The sequence below is a fragment of the Saccopteryx bilineata genome, chromosome 4 (genome assembly GCF_036850765.1).
Source record: "Saccopteryx bilineata isolate mSacBil1 chromosome 4, mSacBil1_pri_phased_curated, whole genome shotgun sequence".
Classification (NCBI taxonomy): Eukaryota; Metazoa; Chordata; class Mammalia; order Chiroptera; family Emballonuridae; genus Saccopteryx; species Saccopteryx bilineata.
In genome coordinates, this window is record NC_089493.1 from 197,041,799 (window position 1) to 197,065,174 (window position 23,376).

Consider the following 23,376-nt stretch of genomic DNA (forward strand, 5'->3'; position numbering starts at 1 on the left):
CCAGAGAAAGGGGCCCTTTGTCACCTCATCCTCCCAGACCTGCTGCCAACACACTTCATCTTCGGATGGGCTCCCCCCCCCGCCCCGCCCCAAGCACCAGACCCCGCTCTTCTCATTCACGTCTCTATTGCCCCCCCGTGTCCGACCCTCCCGTCATCTCACGCTCTCTGGGAAAGTGGACGTGGATGCTCCCGGAAGGCTCGGGAGTCTCGGCAACCAGAGCCGGTCCGGCCTGCTGGCTCCTGTCCAGGACACCCGATCCCACGAGGGCCAGAGAAGAACCGGCTGCCTCCGCTGCCAGACTCCTTTAATGACGGGTGACAAGGCATGAAAACGATGGCAGAGCCACCGCCGGCCGGTGGTGACGTGTTTGACGAGCCGTCACCATGTGGCGGCTTGAGACGCCCCTCCCTTCTCCTCTAGACTGACTGCCGCTGGCTCCAGCCGTCAGCACTGCCCGGGTCACCCCTGCCTCGAAGGAAGCCTCATGGAGCGTGGTGTGCCAGCTGCGGGCCACTGTCCCTCTGAGGACGAAGGCTCTCTTCCAGGGGACGTCAACTCCACTTGCGCCTCAGCATTGTTTGTAGACGGAATAAAAAAAAAAACGGGTCTCACACAGACACATCTGTGCTGTCTGTCTTTCAAAGGCTGCGACTCACCACATAGGAACGAAACGTCTTACTAAATCCACGTCCATCTGCCGCGAGTGTGTGTGCACACGCCCCACTGGGCAGCTTCTCGGCTGTGGACGCCGGTAAGAGGTCCAGGTGACGCAGGGCGCTCCTGGAAAGGTTGGTCCCTTCACGCGGGCTTCACAGTCAAACAGGCGGAGCGGACACCGCTCCTCCGGAAGTCATTCTAGAACATTCTAGAACAGCGGTTCTCAACCTGTGGGTCGCGACCCCGGCGGGGCCGCCTAAAGCCATCGGAAAATACATAACGCATATCAGGTATTTACATTCCGAATCATAACTGTAGCAAAATTACAGTTATGAAGTAGCCACCAAAATTATTTTTTGGTTTGGGGTCCCCGCAACATGAGGAACTGTATTGCGGGGTCACGGCATTAGAAAGGTTGAGAACCACTGTTCTAGAACATTCTAGAACATTCTAGAATGTCCACTCTCAGTTTGACCTTTTAGGGGCCACAGACGTTTTCTGTGGTTCTCTCCCATCTTTCAGATCCACAACAACATGTCTCCCTGTCCAGGGAGAGGTGCCCTGGACAAGAACTGGAGGCAACAACTGCCCGCCACGTCAGTTTCTCAACCTTGGCCCCGCTGACAGCTGGGGTCAGAGAGAGGTCTCCGCTGTGGCGGGCGGTTTGTGTATTGCAGATGGGTGCCAGCATTCCTGGCCATCCCCCACAAGAGGCCAGAAGCACCCCACCACCTCAGGGTGACAATCAAAAACTTCCCCAGACATGGTCAAGTGTCCCCCCTCCCCTCAAAGACAATCGCCCCACCCCCAAACCACTCGTCAAGGCGCCAGGGAGCAGCTGAAGATGGCACCAGAGTGAACACCCAGCCCCCTAAACTGTAGCTTCCTTCGTGAAAGCCCATTTCCATTTGGGCCGATGCACAAACAAGTTCAGACCCAAAGAGAGAGATGGTAACTTTGCTTCACAAGGGACAACAAACCAGGTAACGGTTTCCTGAGATAAAAGGCACAACTTCACTGGACCTTATGTCCAAATGTCCACCAACCACCCCCCCTCCCCAGATAGTTAGCTGCCACGTGACAATTGGTACAGACACCAGCCGGGCGAGGGCGGTGCTGCCCACGGAGGTCTGGCTGAGTTATCAAGTGGGATCCCACGGTGTCAGCAGTTTATCTCAAAGGCCAAAGTCACGAGGTCCCGTGGCCCCCACCCTCTAGTTCCCCCTATGTTGTCTTCCTTCATCGTTTTTATTTATTTATTTATTTATTTATTTATTTATTTATTTATTTCTTCTGAAGCTGGAAACGGGGAGAGACAGTCAGACAGACTCCCGCATGCGCCCGACCGGGATCCACCCGGCACGCCCACCAGGGGGCGACGCTCTGCCCACCAGGGGGCGATGCTCTACCCCTCCGGGGCGTCGCTCTGCCGAGACCAGAGCCACTCTAGCGCCTGGGGCAGAGGCCAAAGAGCCATCCCCAGCGCCCGGGCCATCTTTGCTCCAATGGAGCCTTGGCTGCGGGAGGGGAAGAGAGAGACAGAGAGGAAGGAGGGGGGGTGGAGAAGCAAATGGGCGCTTCTCCTATGTGCCCTGGCCGGGAATTGAACCCGGGTCCCCCGCATGCCAGGCCGACGCTCTACCGCTGAGCCAACCGGCCAGGGCCACTTCATCGTTTTTAAACACCAGCTTTTCTGTGTATCTTGTTGACACTAAAAAAAAAAATTCATTCGCGAGTGCAGTCACTTCAATGGGGATTTGTGGCTGTTTGATTCGGCGTTTCCTGCATAAGCTGTAAGGGCTTCTGTTGTGGTTTCTGTGTGCAAGGCCTGTATTGTGCTGGACGCAGACTGGTGCCGGGGGCGAAGAATGCTATCTTTCTGCCTTGACGGTGCACGACGCACAGCCCACGCTCAGACAGGAAAGCGCCCGGCAGAACCGGGAGAGAGAGCCCGGGAATGGGTTTGTGAGCGCCCGGCTCGGTGCGGAAGCTTGGCGGTTACAGAAGACGTGCGGTGTGTGGTCTATTTCGGGGAAATGTTTCACATAAAAGAGGGATGAACACCGTGGGCTGAGAATAATTCAAAGCTCAGAGTTGGGGGAGGGGAGGGGGAGAGGGAATCCAGGGAGGTCAACCTTGATGGCAAACAGAGCTTTGTGTCGTATATATGCTGCCCGTGGCGAAGGTAGGTGAAAATCCCAGGAAAGTGACAGATTTGGATGTTTTTCTGGAAACACTGGCTCCTCCTCCAGAGTATCTCTGTGCTATCGGAACCAGCCACTGGCCTTTGCTAGGTCATGATGGAGTGGTCCCCTCTCCCCAAGGTCACAGGACCGTCCCCACGATGGACCACAAAGCAATGAATTCTTAGAGGACTTCTTGTTTTTTTTTGTGTTTTTTTTTTTGCCCACATATAAAAGGCAGAATTAAAACAGGTGGAAGAACTACGGGAAGGGGGAAATGACACGAAGAACCCTGAGAAACACACTTCAGCCTGCGGTCCGCGTTGGCGTCAGCAGGGACCAAATCCTCGCTATGACGTGGTGATGAGAGAGGCATCTTGCCTCTGCGTCCTTCCTCCTCCAAAACTCGTCACCCCTGTCTAACCACGAGAAAAAGACCCGCAGGTGAAGACATCCTACAAGATCACTGACCAGCCCTCCCCAGAGCTGACAAGGTCATCAGACACACACAAGGGCCGGTCTGGGAGGCTGTCACAGCGGGGAGGGGCCCCAGGAGACACGGTGACAGCGTGATGTATCCTGCGGGGGCGCCTCAAGACGAGAGGGGCATTCAAGTCCAAACCGAGGGAATGTGAATGAAGTCCCCGACCTGGCTGAACGCTTTATTCCTGATGACTCCTGTTTAATCGCCGTTCCTGGCCAAAAAACAGGACGGGTCTGGGGAGAGCCAGCCTTGAGAGAGCCCGGGGACAGCGCCGAGGGCTTCGGTGCCCGGTGGTGACAGCTGATGGCAGCCTTAATGGTAAATCCAGCCACACATTTCCTCTTCCAGAATGCAGAGCGATGGAATGAAACCATTTCCTATTTCGGGCTTCTGATTACACATTAGATCAGCAGACACAAACAAACGGAACTCTGATTAGATCAATATGGCAACAAGGTTGCTTTTTAAACTAAAAGTAGCTTGCTTCTCTCTCTGCCATGCAAACAAGCAGCCAGGGATTCTTTTTTTTTTTTTCTTCCCCCAATGCCTATTTATAATGCGAGTGAAAATTTTTAAAAAATCAATTCCCTCCGACGGAGAGAAACGGGGGGGCTATCTCCCGGCCGGCTTGCGTCCCTGTCACCAGCACGTCATGCCCGTGAAGACTGAAAGGCTCTTTCCCAAGAGTGTCACTCAGAGACCTACCTTATTCATGATCTATTTATCACAGAGACAGGCAATTACAGTTTGATTAGCATGTAATAAATGGTGTTTCTTTCCAATATATCTGGCAAAGTGGGTGAGCAAAAACCTTCTCGTGTGATTTACGTCCCTGCGGACTGCGCGGTGGAGGGGTGGTTAGTCCAGGCGCGGGGTGGGGGGGTACGACGCTGACCGGGGAACATGGAACCCAGAAGGTCACTGGCACTGAGGACACTGCTCACTAAGACCTGAGGCGCCGAGACGTGGTTCCCCGCAGCTCCCGACCGCACGAGAGAGCCCCGAGTTTGACATTCCCTGCGATTCACGGACTGTCAAGTTTTTTGAAGCTTTCAAGGTTTAGCTGTTGAGAAATCTGAAGTGTCATCTTGGCAATGATTTAATGACAAAGAAGAAAATCAGAAGCTGGGCTAGAATGAATAAAGCCAATAACAACACGCATTCCAGAAAGCTCTTACTAACGGAGTACTAAACAAAGAATGCATTTTATTCCCTTAAAAACAAACAGACAGACAGACAGACAGGAAGAGGGGTGACGTCTGGGCCTCAAGACGTGCCACAAGGCTACAAAAGAAGGAGTTTCCTATAAGGAGAGAGACGCCCCCAGTGGAGTCACCGTGTCTCGTTTCGCTGTTCGTATAACCATCGATCTCAATACCCCGAAGCGTCAGCTCCTTTCTTCGTGCTGATCAGAGTTAATGAATTTTCATAAGCATGTCTCCAAATCCAATCACTCGAACAGGAAGTGCCCGTCAATCTGGTGGCCCCGGTCCCGCCAGGTTCTCAGGACTGGGTTCCGGCAGCAGCAGGTGGACGTGTTCCGCACGGCGGTGGGAACGCCTGGCCCGACTGCCCCACGGCACGGCTGGCAGACGTGAGCTGCCGGGACCCCACCCTCCCTCAAAGAGTCAGCGCTCTGTTCTGCCCTCATGGCCGTTCACAGTGTCCCCCCGGCTCCGAGACATCGGCGTCTGAACCCCACCCATCCTGTTTTCTCAACACGGGCGTGATTCTGTGATGGGAGCAGGTTTCAGCCCCGAATCAATGGGCTGTTCAATACCATCAAACTCCGACGGCGGTCACGTTAGAACCTTTATGAGGGCGGGGAGTCCACTACGGTTTCGAGTCAGACATCACTCACGGCCACGCGGGCAGAGGGGAGGGACGCCCTGCTGTCACACTGTCATGGCCACCCTCCTCTCTCCCCAGCGGTCCTGGCTTTGGCAACCGTGACACACTCGATGGTGTGTGACTGAGTCCCCGGGGACAGAGACAGCCGTGCTTAGCTCTGCGGTGCGGCTGTCCTCGCTGTACCGAGGGCTCCTGACCCCAACGTACGATTTACGGCTGAAGTAGAGAGTGCCGAAGAGTAGTGGGGGGGCAAAAGTTTTCGAAATAACTTTTCTCGATAGTATTAACGTTGTTTTAATAAGCCAGGCTTCTTCTGTAATGACTAGAAAACTTTTTCTTTTAAACGCGAAATGTATCAGAAACCTAAGCGGTCCTCTTCTGATTTCAAGGAGAACTGTCCAGAGGGTCCCCTGAGAGACGTACCCTGCGGCCCTCCCCATCCCCACGGCCCCTGACGACACCTGACAGGTGAGGCCAAGGCACAGGGCTGGGCCTGGCCGTGGACCTCCCAGGAGCGGCGCCCTGAGGACGCCTCCCCTCGGCCCTCATCCTCTCACCTCTCCGTTAAAGATGAAGGTCACATGTCCTCGCAGTTCTCAGAAGGCCGTGAACTCTCACCAGAAAAAATGAATTCCACTATCAACAGAGCGGATTCAACCCCCCAACCTCGCCCAACCTTTCTCTTACGAGTCCTTCTCCAGCCCGCCCCCAGGGAGACCGGGGCTTGGGGGGGGGGGGAGTCCGAGCTCCCGCAGCTGAAGGACGGCGTCCGAGGCAGGTAGGGGGGCCGCCCACCCAAACCCAACCTCCTGTTTCTAACACGCACCCAGCGCGGCCTGGGAAGCAGCTCCCCGGTTAGAAACTGTATTCCGACCCCGTTTTCAGGTAGAGGGGGGGCCATGGGACCAGGGGTCCCCCTGCCTTGGGGTCGTCACAGGAGGTGCGCTGGGGACACCTGCTGCCTCCTCCCTGGCTCCCCCTTCCTAACGCCGAGGGGTGCGGGGTCACCATCTTGAGGACCACGGCCCCCCCAGGGCTGGGAGCGCCCCTCTGGGAGTGAGTCTCAATCTGCAGCCGTGGCCCTGCCTGGCGCAGGTCCCCTGTCAGGACCCTCAGGGTGAGAGGGTCACCCTGGCCTCTCAGCACATGACCAAGGGATCCGCTCCGACAACCCCCGCTGAGGGCGACCAGGGTGACCACTGCCCGCTTCCCACGCCAGGGCGGACAGCCGCGCTCTCTTCCTCTGACTCCACAAACCCCGTGACTGAGACCGTCCGTGTTTGAAACCCGGGTTTTACGACGCAAGGGGTTCTCTTTCGAGGGCAGAACGGGCATCATTCTCGCCGGGTTTTCTTTTTCTTTTCTTTTTTTTTTTTTTGTATTTTTCTGAAGCTGGAAACGGGGAGAGACAGTCAGACAGACTCCTGCATGCGCCTGACCGGGATCCACCCGGCACGCCCACCAGGGGGCGACGCTCTGCCCACCAGGGGCGATGCTCTGCCCCTCCGGGGCGTCGCTCTGCCGCGACCAGAGCCACTCTAGCGCCAGGGGCAGAGGCCAAGGAGCCATCCCCAGCGCCCGGGCCACACTCGCTCCAATGGAGCCTTGGCTGCGGGAGGGGAAGAGAGAGACAGAGAGGAAGGAGGGGGGGTGGAGAAGCAAATGGGCGCTTCTCCTATGTGCCCTGGCCGGGAATCGAACCCGGGTCCCCCGCACACCAGGCCGACGCTCTACCGCTGAGCCAACCGGCCAGGGCCTCTCGCCGGGTTTTCTAACGCTGCGAGGACGCCTGAATCCAGACAGCCACAGAAGGACCTCTTTCGACTTCCCCACTTGCTGGATCAAGAAAACAATGGCGGCTCTTGGGAAATTTCCTTTTATCCGCATATTTTCCCGAAGCTTCTATTTAAGGTAAAGAACGGTTCATCGCACACTTCCGAGCAGTGCGCTCTGATTTCCGCGGCGGTCACGCGGATGTCTGTGTACGCCTCAGAGCACGAAGGTAACGTCTCCGGTCCAGCTTTTCCACACTCTCTCCTCTCGCTCAGGAGTTCCCGATTCTGAAGGCGCACGTGGACAGAAAGAAAGGACCGACGGAACCGGACAGGGCGGCCCGCTCCCGTGTGTGCCCCCGTGAGTGGCATCCCCCGCAGTGAGCCAGGTGGCCAGGTGGCCAGGTGGCCTTTGGCGATGAAAAGCTTCGTGCACACCTTCTATCCCAGCCGACTTCCCAGGGGACAGAGGCCGCCCTGACTGCGTTCAGCTCAGGCGTTCGCTCTGTTCCTGGGGTCCCCCTCTCTCAACGGGGGCCACGGCAGAGGCCGGGGTCTCCCATCGTCCCTTCTCCCAGGAACTGCCAAGCCAGAGCCTGCTTTCCGTGCCGATCCTCTTGGCCGGACTTACTGGTCACAATGATGAGAAACCGCGCCGACAGTGACCAGTCAGGATGGCAGACGGTACCGTGTGGCCTGTCCTCGGGCCGCGTGACGCAGAGCCGTTTCTGCCAGCTCCCTGCTCTGCACCCTCTGCTCTGACAGTGGTTTCTCCTCTGCTCTCATCTGCCCCTCCCTGGGGAGAACACGCCTTGGGGAGCAGGCACCCCCCTGCCCTGCTCCGCCCCACCCCCCGGGTCCAGTCCACTGCAGCAAAGGGGCATTTGCATCACAGAGGAAGGCCAGCCAAGTGTGACTGAATCATTCTAAGACCTTCTTCCCCCGAATCCAGAAGCTCAGACTTCGGAAGCCTTATCATTACTTGATTGTTGCACATTCAAATTGTATTTTTAATCTTCTTTTTATTCTTTTTTAAAGAAAAACTTCCATTTTGAAACAATTATAAAGTCACAAGCAACTCCAGAGAAATGTACCGGAAGTCCTTCCTACCCTTCACCTGGCCTCCCCCCCGCCACGGACATCGGGCAGAATAACCACAGGACAAACAAGGTCAGAGTCAGGGGGCTGACCTGGGACAGTCGTCTAGCCACAGCGCTGACGCAGACGTCCCCAGGGTGTGGCCGCTCATCAGTGCCTGTGTGGAAACACAGCTCTATGACATTCGTCACATGTGCAGCTCTGGGTAACAACCACAACCAGGACACAGGACTCTCCCAACACCACAAAGCTCCCTCCAACGACCTCCTCACCCCGGCCCTGTTCCCCCAGAAGCCGCAATCTCGCCATTTCCAGAATGTTAGATACACAAGAATCCTGCCGCCTGTGACCGTCTGAGACTGGCCTTGGTCACTCAGCAGAATCCTCTCCTGAGGTCCATTCCACGTCGTGTGTCCCAACAGTCTCTCTCACTTTATTTACTGAACAGTATTTCATGGTCTGCAAGGAGCAGACTTTATATTATGTCTGTTGTAGGACATGTGGATTCTTTGCAGTTTGGGGCCGGGACAAATCAAGCCGCTCAGAACATTCGTGGGCGGGTCTCCGCGCGAACATCGCTTCCACTTCTCTGGGACGCGCCCAAGACCCTCAGCAGCTGAGTCGTCGAGCCGGTGCACCTGCGGTTTTAGAAGAAACTCACGGCCTACGTTCCCGAGTGTCGGTACCAAGTGGACATCCCGCCCAGCAAGGCTCGCATGACCCAGTTTCTCCGCCTCCTCCCCAGCATTCGGTGTTATCGCTCTCTTTTAATTTAGACATTCTGACAGGTGGGTGGCCGTATCTCATGGTGGCTTTAACTTGCATTTCCCCAGTGGCTGGTGACGGTGACTATCTTTCTGCAGGCTTGTCCGCCATCTGCATAGGCTCTTTGCTGGAAGGTCTTTGCACGTGTCTTGCACATTTTCTAAAAGCAGTTTCTTTTCTTGAGGTTGATTTCTGAGATTTGTGCAGTGATTTTCAACCTTTTTTTTTTTTTTCATGGCACAAACACACACTAATTACTAAGGTTAGTGCCCCTGACTAAATACAACCATTTTCATCTTATGGCACAAATAAATTAGTTACTAAGGAAGAAGAGGTCAGTCAGGGCCCCTTTTTCTTTAGTAATTAGTTTATGAGTGCGTGAGAAACAAAGGTTGAAAATCATAGAACCGAGTCTATTCCTAGTCCTTGGTCGCCAACGAGCTTTGCAAATATTTCCTCTGTGTCTGGTCTGCCGTTTGCCTTTTCATGGTCATTGGTAAAAGTTTTTTAATTCTGAAGCGGTCTAATTTACCTTTCTTTTTGGTTATTTTTTTTTGGGGGGGGGGAGGGATCATACTTTGGGTATCGTCAAGTTTAAGAACGCCTCTCCTACTCGATTTCCAAAGACGTTCTCTGATTTTTTTTCTAGCAGTTTCCAAGTTTTACATTTAAATATGGAATGCACTGCACATTAATTTTTTAAGAATCAAGTAGAAGGTTTAGGTCAAAGTCCTCTCTTTTTCTCTGAATGTTCAATCGCTCCAGCCACAATTACTGTCAGTCCATCTCTCCGCACCGAGTCCCTTTCTACCTTTGCTGGAAATCAGCTGCGCAGATTCGTGGGCGTCTGTTTCTGGGTTCTCCGCCAAGAGCAGACCCTCGCGACCGCCGCTGTTATATCGTAACCCTTCACACTGTACAGAGTGAGTCTCTCCGTTTTATTCTTCCTCAGAATGGCTTTAGTTGTTCTAGGACCACTCCCCTACCATATCAATTTTAGAACAAGACTGTCGATGTCTAGAAAAAAAAAATTCGCTGGTTTTTTTGTTTTTTTGGGGGGAGGGGTGCACATTGTGTTAACCCCATAGATCACTTTAGAGAGAATTGACATCATTACCGTGTTGAGTTTTCTAGTCAATGAACAAAGTACGTCTCTCCAATTCTTTTGGTCTTTTTAAAGTGGATTCCACCTCTCAGCATTTTCTGATTCCCGGCATATAGCTCCTGTAAGCAATGTTTTGTTACATTGCTACCCGACTATTTCAGTTTCTCAGGAGCAGCCGGGAAACTGCGTTTTAACCTCTGGTGTCTACATGCGTATTACTACCCAGAAATGTGATTTGACTTCTGTGTGTTGATTTTTGTGTCCTGTAATCTTACTGACATCACTAACTAATCTAGGGCTTTGGGGTAGATTTCTCTGGACTTTCTATGTAGACAATAACGTCACCTTGCCTTATGGTGCTGTCTGGGTATGTATTGATGTTAAATACGGGGTGGGGGTGGGGGGTCAGCCCTGTTCCCCACATCCCAGGAAAGCTCGGGGTCTTCCACAGTCAGCACCTGCTGCTTGCTCTTTTGTTCTCTCTAACTGCCTTCCTGTGGGTTAGCTGAAGGGCTTTTAGGATTCCGTTCTGGTTTTTATAGTATTTTTTTGCACCTCTTGTAAAGAGTATTCTTAGTGGCTGCTCTAATGATTACAATATCCATACATAACTTTGCACAGTCTACACAGAACAACACTGTATCACTTCAAGAGAAGAGAGGAGATCTCGTTCCCTTCCCCTTCCCCCTCTTTTTTAAATGTAATGGTGTTCTCTCAATGGACATTTAGTATCAATACCACTTTAGACGGTTTTATGTGTGTGTGTGTGTTTCTAATTTTTAAAATTGAGTTTATCGGGGTGACATTAGTGGAAGATTTCAGTAATGATATCAATTCTCTCTAAATTGATCTATGGGGTTAACACAATTTGCACACACACACACACACAAAAACCCAGCGGATTTTTTTTTTGTAGACATCGATAGTCTTGTTCTAAAATTGATACGGTATGGGAGAGGACCAAGAATGACTAAAACAACATAAAGATTTCAGGTGCCCCGTTCCACAGCACATCTCTGTGCACTGGATTGTGTTGACCCCCACCCCGAATCAAGTCCTCAGCCCTCACCACTCATCCACCTACGTCCACCCCCTGCCCTGCGGTCACCACTCTGTTATCCACGTCCATCGGTGTTTTCTTTTCCTTTCCGTCCTTTTTGGCTCAATCCCCCTCCACCCTCTCACCCAACCCGCTGCCCCTCACGTTTATCCTTCACATTTCAGATATCATTTAAGAAACTAACGCGGAGAGGGATGGTCCGTTTCCACTGTGCCCACTTCTTCATTCTTTCCTCTCTCTCGTTCCAGACCTCCTTCTCTGATCCTTCTCTTTCTGCCCGGAGGGCCGCTGTCGCCATTCTCCCGCACAGGTGCAGGTGCGTTAGCCATATGTCCTCCGAGGTTTCCGTCGTCTAAGTTTCCGCCGTCATTCCTGGGTATTTTTTCCCAGATACAGAATTAGAATTTGACAGGTTTTTTTTTTTTGCTTTCCAGTTTGAAGAGTTCTAATTTTTCTTTATGTTTCTTTAGTGTAATTACGACCTATTTGTTTGTGAATAGATTTCTCTGACTTCGTCTTATCTGGGCTTGACTCAGCTTCTCGCATCTCCAGGTTGGTGGGGTTTTGTCTTTTTTTTTTTCAATCTGGGAAGTTTTCAACACTTCTTTCTTTTTCCACCCACCCTCCTTCCCTTCTCCTCCTCACACGCATGCCAGTGATACGCATGTCAGATCTTTGCTTCCAGCCTCTAAAGTCCCCGAGACTCTGTTCTTTTTAAGTCTGTTTCTTCTCTGTCGTTCAGACTGAACAGATCCCGCTGCTCTGTCCTCGTAGACACAGACTCCGCCCCTGTCACCTCCTCCCTCTTGACGGAGCTCGCCCACCTTACTTCTTACTTCCGTTACTAACGTTCCAATTCACTACTCATTTCTATTTCATTCTTTGGACTTCTTTCTTGGCTGAGACTTATGTGTTTCTTCATTTGTTTAAAAGGAATTTACAAGTTTGCCGTTGAAGCGCCGTGACGGTGGCTGCTTGGAGTCCGTGTCAGGGAATTCCCACGTCTGACCCACGGTGCTGCGGGCCCTGGTGGGCAAGGTTTTCTCACTCCGGCGTGGCGTTCCTGGGTCCAGGTGTGGCGAATGGCTCTCAGCTGCACCGGGCACGTATTTAATATTATGTTGAGATTCCTGATACTACTTGAACCTTCTATTTTAGCAGGCAGTTGTATAGGCTCTGGCTTACATTTTTGGGCTGTTGTTTCAATGATAATTCATTTCTTAAAGCAATTCTGGTCCCCTTGTTCTATCGGGTCTGCTGCCCCTCACCCCCCGATCCCCACTGCCCCTACGACCTATGAGGACAGAGGCACTTCTACAAGGGGCCATCCCGTGTCACTAGGGGCGAGCTGAGGGCCTCCTGGCCTCTGGTCTGAGAGCTTCTCTGGGCCATCAGACGCCGGTGCCCTTCCTGCTCAGTTTTGGCCTGGTGCCACCCAGGGAGAGAAGGGCCCACCTTGGTCCAACCTTCTGCCACCGGGGATGGATCAGAAAATGCTGGGTCAAATCTTTTTTAGTTTAATAACATTTCTGGTAAAAAGTAATTACATACATTAATTCTTTTATAGTCTGCAGTGCATCTGCAAAGGTGAAATAAAACCTCAGGTTTGCAATTCTATTTGAACAATTTATGACAATTGCACAGTTGTGAGCAGGGCAGTTTAATATCGCTCATTAGCTGATGCTAATTACACGTGCAATTATTTTGGAATCTAGCGAACAATAAGGACAATTACAACCTCAGCGTTTAACAGATTTTCAGTCATCGCTGAGCGGCTGAACCGACAGGGAGAGGAATGTCCCCTCCACTTGCTCCTCCGTTTCTTTTTTTTTTATTTAATTGAGTTTTAATGCTACATAACATTGACTCACAACTTAAAAGATTAGAATTAGAATCAATCTAAGCCCACACTGCATTCTCTCAAAGCCCGTTTTAAGGTCTAAAAATTGGCGTCATTTATTAATTTCATTGTAATTTGCACTTAATTAGAACCTCTTGATGTTTCGCAACTAATATACCAAACAAGTCCTTCTGGCACAATTGAGAAATGAGTTCTTCCAAGAGAAAATTTCCCAGACATCGGACGCTCAAAGGTTCCAAGCGTGGAAGCTGCTCTTAGAAATTGCTTTGAGAGAAAATTTTCTGCAATGAATTATAACATCAGTTCTTTCCCTTCTTAACTAGAGGGGGGTCAAATGACATTTAGCCTTTGGTCGAGGGCTCACGGTCTGCACTTCGTTCCGTAACCGAGCAATGGTACCACCGTGTCTGCCTTCGCGAGCTGTTCCATGCCGCACGGCCGGTCAGGAGATCATTTTTCTGGTATGAAATGGGCAAATAAAACTCAATTACGATCCTCCGTCTCAGGAAGAGACCGAGTCCCAGAGAGAGGGTGAACGACTGGTCAGTAACATTTCATCAGAAGGCGGAAAACACCGACTTTCACGATGTATTTGGATCGGGCCCCACGCCCTTTCCACAAATCCATTTCATTTCCCTCTCACAGCAGGAGGTACTATTCTTCACAGGTTACCACGAGGGAAGTGTAGCCGAGAGATCTGAAGCAACCGGCAGCCGCAGCGAATCGTGGCCTCTGCCTCGTCGTGACGCCCGGCGCCACCTGCGTGGGTCTGGGAAGCCCCTCTGAACCTGACGGGCATGCAGGGCGCCTTCCGCCAGGGCCGCGCACACGCTGGCTCACTGACACCCTCCCGACCTGGCTTCCAGGGGCCGCGCCTTGTGATTCTCGGCTCCGTGCTCTGCATCCACCCATCTCCTCCGACGGTATTCGGCGGCCGGCCTGTTCCTGGCTGCTGCCTGCGCGCGCCCACCCGCCCGCCTCTCCCTGTTTCAGATCTGATATTCCAGATGTGTCTGTGGATGGGATGAAACGGCTTCTGAATGAGGGTCCAGGAAGCCGACTCTTTCATGTCAGCCCAGGAATAAATGCGGCCATTGTCTTGGGGGGGGCGGGCAGAGCCAGCTTTGTGGATTCCTGGCCCCCCCCGTTCTGTTCTCAACAGCAAATTGTTACTAAGATATAGAATGCACCAACGAGTGACACAGGGTGTGACTGCGATGAATCAGCAAAAGCCATCGATAGGATACTTAATTACCTATTAAATCGGTGAGAGGCTTGGCCTTCAGAGCCCGTCTGCTCCCCAGATGAAAGTTATGTTCAGATCCCACGATCGACGATCAAATGCGGGGACAGGAAACTGTTGAAAGAAATCTGACGACTGATGGGATCTCACGGTAACGGAGCTGACATATGTTTGAAGAGGTGCTTCACTGCGCTCTCTGCTACGCCAATACTGTAATTCAGTGCTGAAAGGCTGAGATAGGAGAGAGAGAAATCGGAGATGTCCAAGGTGGTGAAAGCGATGAATGAAGACATTCCTGAGGGGAAACCGGCAACAATCACTCGTCTCCTCCTTCCGTCCAGGAAACTCTCTGTTTGTTCAGGAACTGCATTGCTTGCTCTAGGGGCCTCGGAGAGACAGACAGCCCCGACTGTTCTGTGCGCAGAGCCTTGGTCCCCAAAGGCTTCGACGGACACAGTCGCTGCCTGTGTCACCCTAGCCGAGGAAGACGATGTCTTCTTCTCTGTTGTCCCTCTGTGACGTTGACCAGCAGACTCGCTAATGAAGTGGGGGTGTACCTTGGGGGAGGGCGGGTGTGTGCTCATATTACCTTAGCCTTCTGAGGGGCTCCCTGCACCCCCTGGCTATCCGTGAGCTGAGCCTCCAGACTTTTGACTCCTGTCCCTGTCCCAGGGGCTGCGACCTGTCACCGTCATCCTCCCCTGGGCTGTTTCTATCCCCGTAAGACAGGGTGGGGGCTAACAAAACAATCCGTGTTTGGTGATATTGAGTGTCTAGGTTTGCGCCTTCCAGGGGTTTTGAGGAACAAGGTCTTGAGCCCAAAGAAGGGATCCAGTGGTCCTACTGAAGGTCTGAGTGGGGGGGGATGGCTGGCCAGGCACAGGGCCACTGGGAGCACAGTGAGGCTCAGCTAGACAGAGCACCTTCCGGCAGGCTCGCGTCTGCCCGTTCCCCGGAATGAAGCCCTCGGCTCGCGTCCCGGTGACCCCTGGCCGTGCCTCTGCCGCCCTGACGGCTGCACTCTACCATCCGCCTGTCTGCCCACCGCGTGGGCACCGGGACAGCAGCGTCTCGTTCGCCTTTCCGACCCTGCGTTGCGGTAACGGTTAGAACGTGACGGGGCACTTGCTTCTCTCCCCCAAACGCCAGTTGAAGCCTTACCCAGATGTTTCCTCACAAAACCCTCACGCCACCTTGTTACTACGTACACACGATCGTTAATTTCATTTCATAAAGGAGGAGACGGAGCTTTCGAGAGCCTAAGAAACTTGCCCACCCAGGACAGCCGCCCAGAGAAGTTTCCGGGTGTGGGGGGGGGGTCGGCCTCAGCAGGTGTCCTGCCTGGTCTGGGCTTCTGTCCCCGCAGCCGCAGGACAGAACAGCCAGCGCACAGCCTGCTGCTCAGAGGGCTTCAGAGGCGTCCCGCTGTGCTCGGAAGACAATTCCAGCGATGGCAAGAGACCAAAGGGCTGGCGGGACCCGCTCCGGCCGCCTCTCATCCCCACGTCTGGGACGCCTCCCCGGGCTTACCACACCCCCCACCACAACACTCCTCTCTCCTCCTGCTTCTTCAACAAACACAGCTCTCCTGCCCGAGGCTGTTGGAGCAGGCGGCCCACAGCCTGCAGGTGCACCCTGGGTGTTTGCTAGGCCGTTCCCAAGCTTCAGGGATCAGTACAAACAAACGTCACCTTCTCCGAGCGGCCTTCCTTCACCACGCACGAAGTAACCGGCCGCCCCGTTACCCACCACTGTGTCCTTCACGTAATTTACGGCCATCTGTAATTACCTTGTTTATTCATTTGTTTACTGGTTAACTGCCTGCCTCTCCCGTGTAAACCTTAGGAGGTTAGAGACCTTGATTCTTCTACTCTCTGATGTGTCCCTGAAGGGCAAGCCCAGTGCTGAATCAACATTTAATGAAAAAGGAAGAGTCCTTAATAGCAAAGACGACGGACAGCACATCCCCGAAGTTCACGGAGATCATTCTCCCTGGAAAGAGAAAAAGAAATCTGCAAAATATTTTTATGTGTTTTATTTTTTCTTCTAAAGTCCAATCCTACTCTTACTCTTTCCTGTGATAAGAGAGAAGGTATATCAACCTTCTTAGGTGACATAATTTGAAATTTTGGAACTAAAGCTATTCTACCTTCTGAACAATAATATAGGTTGCGACTGAATTATGGCTGACAGATTCACAGGAGCTACCCGCCAGAAACTTCCCAGGAAGTACAGTTTAATCTTTTTTTTTTTTTTTACTTTATTTATTCATTTTTAGAGAGGAGAGAGAGACAGAGAGAGAGAAGGGGGGAGGAGCTGGAAGCATCAACTCCCATATGTGCCTTGACCAGGCAAGCCCAGGGTTTCAAACCGGCGACCTCAGCATTTCCAGGTCGACGCTTTATCCACTGCACCACCACAGGCCAGGCTAGTTTAATCTTAAAGTTGAAAGCGACACGCACGTCCATGCATCGCTTCCAAACACGCCTTGTGTTTTAGAGAAAGGTCCCTGCCTCGCGGCATGAAGCCGGAGGCATGAAGCTATCGACCGGGCATTTATGAATGATGCGGCATTCATTATACAGGTAGAGTGTGGGGTCCTGTGAAACAGAAATACTCACACACCGGTGCGAACATCCCTGGACATGTCTTCAAAGGCAATGGAGACTGGCTGTCAAGATTGGTGACCCATTAGCCTCTCGGCCACCTTCTGTGTCACCCGGGAGCCCCTCGGGTCCAAGTGCCGGCGGCTGCAGCCGAGCCGCCCGGGGGGCGCCAGCCCGCACCCCTCTGCCTTCACCGGTGGAGGGCCAGCGAGCAGGGAGTGCGCAGAGATGGTTTAACTCTGGGAAGCACTGAGGCAGAAGGGGAGGATTCTCCCCAAACAGCTTGTTTTCATATCAAAACTAGAAACAACTCCAGGCAGACCTCCGTCCTCAATCATCTGAACGTGCGAATTTTAATCAACAGTTGCTGGGTTTGGGCAATGGATTGTTTTCGGGTCTCTGTTAAAAATAGCACCGAATCACTGAGTCACCGGAGAACAGACGAGTTAAGTGTGTCCAGAATGCGACAGTCTCGCCTCAGGCGAGTCGCTCTGGAGGAGGCAGGGGTCTCTCGCGGGGACCCCTCTGGGAGAAACCCAGGAGGGTGACACAGCGCAGACACGGACACGTGCAACCCCGGAACCATTCCTCATAGCGTGTTCCCGCTTACAGGTGTCACTGGCTCAGCCACCGGAAGAATGAGAGAAGTGTCACATCCCTGCCTGTCCTGAAGGAGGTCAAATGCAAAAGGCATTGCAAGCGATAGAAAAAGTTTAATAAGAAGTATTTGAAGAGTTTGAATAAAATTTCTTTCTCTATAGTCGAATAATAGATCAAATAATTTTTTAAATTTATTTTATTGATTTTAGAGAGAGGAGGAGAGAGAGAGAGAGGAAGAGAGAGAAGGAGAGAGAGAGAGAGAGAGAGAGGAACATGGATCTGTTCCTGCATCTACCCTGACCAGGGATCAAACCAGCAACCTCTGTGCTTTGGGACCATGCTCTAACACCAACCGAGCTATCTGGCCAGCCAGGGCTATAGATCAAATAATTTTTAGAACTTTAGCAAGTGATTAAGAAATACAAATACAGAGAGAATATTTAAGCCTTGGTGTGCCCAGCACATGCTTTGCTGCCGTGGGCTTATGCCGGAGCCCACTGCTCAGTCCCTAACGACAAACACACAGTCAGAGGAAAGAACTGGGGTCTCTAACCTTCGTAACACTCAGAGGAAAGAACCAGGGTCTCTAACCTTCGTAACAGTCAGAGGAGAGAACCGGGGTCTCTAACCTTCGTAACACTCAGAGGAAAGAACCAGGGTCTCTAACCTTCGTAACAGTCAGAGGAGAGAACCGAGGTCTCTAACCTTCGTAACACTCAGAGGAAAGAACCAGGGTCTCTAACCTTCATAACAGTCAGAGGAGAGAACGGAGGTCTCTAACCTTCGTAACACTCAGAGGAAAAAACCGGGGTCTCTAACCTTCGTAACAGTCAGAGGAGAGAACCGAGGTCTCTAACCTTCCTAACAGTTAGAGGAAAGAACCGGGGTCTCTAACCTCCCTAATGACGGCCAGCCACGTTCTCTTTGGATATCAGAGGGTTAGTTCATCCTGCAAGGTGGCAAAGAAGCTTTTCAAAGCCCGATTTCAAGACAGTGATTTTACTTTAAAAGCAGGAAAGCATTTTTTGACGTAAACGAACAAAGAAAAAACAACAAAACTATACAGCACGGTGAAACGATAACAAAAGCCAACCACTTGAGAAGCCAAGGACAAGTCTTTCAGAAGTGTCCTTAAGTGGGATGGTTCTTACCAAAAGGGCATCTGAGAGGACTCTTTAGAGGGGGAAAAATACCCACTTTATTCTGAAATGATTGGAGAGGCACAGGAAGTTGGAAAAATAGCATAGTCTGAGAAGAGCTGTGTCGGCTTCCACAAGTTTCTCCTAACAGATACATTGTAGCGAACACAGTGCAGAGAAAACCCAGGACACTGAATGCACAAGTGTGCCCTCACCGCGCGGAGAGCTGGCTTCCCCACCGCCACCATGGCCGCCACCGCCACCACCGAGACACAGAAGATTCTCCCTCGCCATCAACGTCTCCCTCAGGCCACCCTTCAGTGACATGTCACCCCCACCCCCTGCCACCCACTAGCTAGTTCTTCAAGCATAAAATGTTGCCATTTGGAGACTATTATGTCAGCGTATCATGTGGTGTCAGGCCTTTTGAGGAGGGTGTGTTTTCAATTCAGGGTGCTTCCCTGAGATCCCTTGAGGGGCTGCATGTCAGCGGTCACCCCTGCGCAGGGCAGAGCAGGGTCTCCGGCAGGGACGCACCGTGCTCACTCAGCCATCCCTCACTGAAGGAGGCAGGGGGCTAGTTCCGGTGTGGGGCCCTCACAGATGAAGCCTCCATGGGTGCACATGTGTGCGGACATGGGTTCTCATTTCCCTGGGACGCCCACTCAGGACGGCTACCGCTAGTCTGGTCATCCGCGTGTGTCCAGCGTTTTAAGAAACTGCCATACCCTGACCCTGGGGGGCCGGCCCGTTGTGCCTCGTCAGGGGGGACCCAGCATCTCCAGGTCCTTGGCGACCGCACTCAGCAATGTCACCACTTTGTACTTGACCTGTCCCGATGGCTTCATGAGCGATAGATACCTCCTCGTGAATTTTCGTTTGGGTTTCTCTCGTGGCTCACGGGGCTGACCATCTTCTCCTGTGCTTGTCTGCCAACCACAGAGCCTCTTTCATGACCTGTCTGCTTACTGTAGAGTTTCTAGAGTTCTCGATGTATTCCGGACGTGAGTGCTTTCTCAGACACGCAGCCGGCAAATATCTCATTACGGTCTACGGAGCGTGTCTTTTCATTCCCCGGACAGGCTCCTTTCAGCAGAGAAAAGTTTGAAAAGCTGAAGAACTCCAACCGATGTGAGTCTTTTTCTTTTCTGAACCACGCATGCCTTTGGCGTCCTGTCTCAGAACTCTTGACGGAATCCTAAAACTCACCCAGAGGTGAGTCTGCTGTGCTTTCTTCTCAAAGTTTAGTAGTTTTACATTCAACATGTCATCCATCATCTTTTGAGTTGATTTTTACACCAGGAGTGGGGTTTCGGTCAAGATATATTATTATTATTATTATTATTATTATTATTTTTGCCTATGGATGTTCAACCATGCCAGTGCCATTTCTGCAAAGACCGTTCTTCCTTCACTGGAGTGCGTTTATGCCTTTGTTGATGGTCAGCGGGCTGTGCTTGTGTGGCTCTGTCTCTGGGTCCCCTGCTTGGCTCCACGGATCCGTGTGTCTCTCCGCCTGTCAGCACCAGAGCTTTGACTGTTTGGCTACATTGTACCAATCAAAGTGGGCGGACTGACTTCTCCCACTTCATCCTTCTTATCCAGGATCGTCTCAGCTCCTTGGCTGGTCCGCAGCGACTTCACAAGAATCTTTCTAGAGCTACAGAAACATCGTGCTGAGATTTTGACAGGAACGGCATTCAACCTACACATCAGGTTTGGGAAAAACTGACTTCTTCCCACCCAGGAATGTGGCGTGTGTCCCTGTATTTTTAGGTCTTTGATTTCTCTCGTCAGTCAGTATGTTGTACTTTTCAGCACCAGGCCCTGGACACGTTTTGTTTGATCTACAGCTAAGTGTTCCTTCTTTTACAGCACTTATGAAAAGTACTGTATATATTTTATTTCAACTTCCATATGTTTATCAGAAATGCACTGTGGGTTTTTATATCTTGTAGTTGTATCTGGTGACCTCGCTAAACTTAACTTATTCTGTGTGGTGTTCTTTTTTTCTTTTCTTTCTTTCTTCCTATTTATTTATTTATTTATTTATTTTTTGGTATTTTTCTGAAGCTGGAAACGGGGAGAGACAGTCAGACAGACTCCCGCATGTGCCCGAACGGGATCCACGCGGCATGCCCACCAGGGGGCGATGCTCTGCCCCTCCGGGGCGTCGCTCTGCCGTGACCAGAGCCACTCTAGCGCCTGGGGCAGAGGACAAGGAGCCATCCCCAGCACCCGGGCCATCTTTGCTCCAATGGAGCCTTGGCTGCAGGAGGGGAAGAGAGAGACAGAGGGGAAGGGGGGGGGTGGAGAAGCAAATGGGCGCTTCTCCTATGTGCCCTGGCTGGGAATCGAACCCGGGTCCCCTGCACGCCAGGCTGACACTCTACCGCTGAGCCAACTGGCCAGGGCCTCTTCCTCTTTATTTTTAATGTATTCCTCTGCCCTGGTCCTTCCCCTCATTCCCTCCAGGTGAAGGTGACAGTCTGAGATGCCCACTAAGGCCTCTTTGGACAACCAGGAGTGGAGTCAGGGGGTTCCTTACCACCGCTGGGTTGGGGTGCGAGTTCAGACCCCCCGGCAGGCCTGTGCTAGCACCCCCATGGGTGGGAGGTGATGGGGGGTGTCTGCCACTTGCTCCTGTGTGGCTGCCACTCCACAGGTGGGGAGGGCATCCTTGTACCAGAGGCGGAAGTGATGATCCTGCCTCCTCACTCGGCCTCCTCTGACATTACCCCCGGGAGGAGAGAGCAGGGTGCCCAGACAGTTCCAGGTGTAAGAACAAGTCCAGGCTCCCGACGCGCTCCCAAACCAGGGAGGGGGCTCATTACTGCCCAGAGGGCCTGCGGGTCCTGGCTGTTCACACAGCCTTCTTCCCTCCTACTCTGGCCAGGGGCGGGGCCGGCAGGGGGCATGGAGCCGGCCAGGTTTGGAATCCAGGCTTCCCCCTCAGCCTTTGCTTATGGGGTTTGAAGGTTCGTGTGACCACAGTGTTTTCTGTGGGGCTTTGCTGAGTCAAGTGGTTCCTGTCTAAAAGTTCTCTGTCCTGTGTGGCCCTGTGGCTGAAAGAGCGGATTTCCGGAAGGCTTCCTTTCCTCGGTGTCGACTGGTGTCTGGGGTTTCAGCTTCTCTGACATAGACGAGGCAAACAGAAAACTCAGGGAGGGTCCCACCACAGTGTCACTCACCGAGTCCTGAGGTCCCCAGGCCACCTGCCTTCTCTCCACCTCTGGGGGGGGTGTTCCTGATGGTCTCCACACCCTAACGTTCAGGGGTCTGGCTGTCCTTAGAAGCAGCCACAGGGAAAGACTGTGTCTCCCAGAAGAAGCTTCTTCCAATAGTCGCTCCTTCACCTCCACGGCGACACTGGGCAACACGAGATCCCGCACAGGAGACACCCCAGAGGACGGAGTGTGAGAACAGTTCGCCGCGGCCGCCAGGCGGGGAGAAGAAACGGATCGAGTGTGAACCGCGCACCAGGCGCAGACGCGAACACAAGCGCCCCTCATCTGTTCTGCTGTGGGCACGGAAGGTCAGGACGGGGACAGGGAGAGAGGTGATCAAAGCGCCATCCGGGCAAAGAGTCGGAAGACGGCAATAACGGCAGGGAAAGGGGGGATTTAAAGTATGTTCACGTCACACGGCCTGAGCAACAGGAAAAAAGGGGGGACCTTTCTGAAGGCCTCCTGTCAACTCCTGGCGAGGCAGGCAGAGCGGGAGAGAGGGGGGTCCGCGCACCGTCAGCCCAACCGCGCGGTTCCATTAGCCGGAGATGCAACCTAATTGCCGCGGAGACAAGCAGAGGTGCAGGCTCCACGTCAGCCAGCCACCGACATCCGAGAGACGCACCCGGCAAATCCTAGCAGGCCGGGTGGGGGGACGAGTAATTAGCACCAGGCCAATGGCAATATCTTGGCTTTTCTTATAATTAGCAGACAAGCAATTTAAAAACCACGGCCCTGCACTGAGTCATTAGCATTATTTTCCAAAGGTAATTAATTGGGGAAGGAAAAAAAAACAAAAAACAAACCACAGCAAAGCATGGCTGACATTTCCTTCCCTTGCTCCATATGGTTCTGTCACAGGGATGGGTCCAAGGAGGACAGAGAACGGAAATCTCGAAAATAAAGGGTTTCTTTCCCATCCCCCAGGGTTGGTACCCCAGAGCCTGAGACACGGGAACCATCCCTTCCACGGTCTCCAGGGGGTTTCCACACTGAAGCTGCATCCAGCCCAGCTCTCCCAGATACCACTGAACCTCTCTCTCACACACACACCGGGTTAGTGACGTCGTCTTTAACTGCAACAGTCACCACTGGAGGTCTGGTGTCCAACACCCGACCGAGGCAGAACAAACAGTACACTGCCCTCCCTTACGGTGAGTCACTTCCTCCTAAAGGTGAGTCACTTCCTCCTAAAGGTGAGTGACTTCCTCCTAAAGGTGAGTCACTTCCTCCTAAAGGTGAGTGACTTCCTCCTAAAGGGTGAGTGACTTCCTCCTAAAGGGTGAGTCACTTCCTCCTAAAGGGTGAGTCACTTCCTCCTAAAGGTGAGTGACTTCCTCCTAAAGGGTGAGTCACTTCCTCCTAAAGGTGAGTGACTTCCTCCTAAAGGGTGAGTCACTTCCTCCTAAAGGTGAGTCTCTTCCTCCTAAAGGGTGAGTCTTTTCCTCCTAAAGGTGAGTCACTTCCTCCTAAAGGTGAGTCACTTCCTCCTAAAGGTGAGTCTCTTCCTCCTAAAGGTGAGTCACTTCCTCCTAAAGGTGAGCGACTTCCTCCTAAAGGGTGAGTCACTTGCTCCTAAAAGTGAGTCACTTCCTCCTAAAGGTGAGTCACTTCCTCCTAAAGGTGAGCAACTTCCTCCTAAAGGGTGAGTCACTTCCTCCTAAAGGTGAGTCACTTCCTCCTAAAGGATGAGTCTCTTCCTCCTAAAGGGTGAGTCACTTC

At 52.5% G+C, this 23,376-nt stretch overlaps 1 protein-coding gene across 1 annotated transcript in view; it reads right to left on the bottom strand.

Moving 5' to 3' along the window:
- SDK1 (sidekick cell adhesion molecule 1) overlaps nucleotides 1-23,376 on the bottom strand; it is a 771,944-nt gene that overhangs the window by 364,507 nt on the left and 384,061 nt on the right. The window lies entirely within an intron of this gene.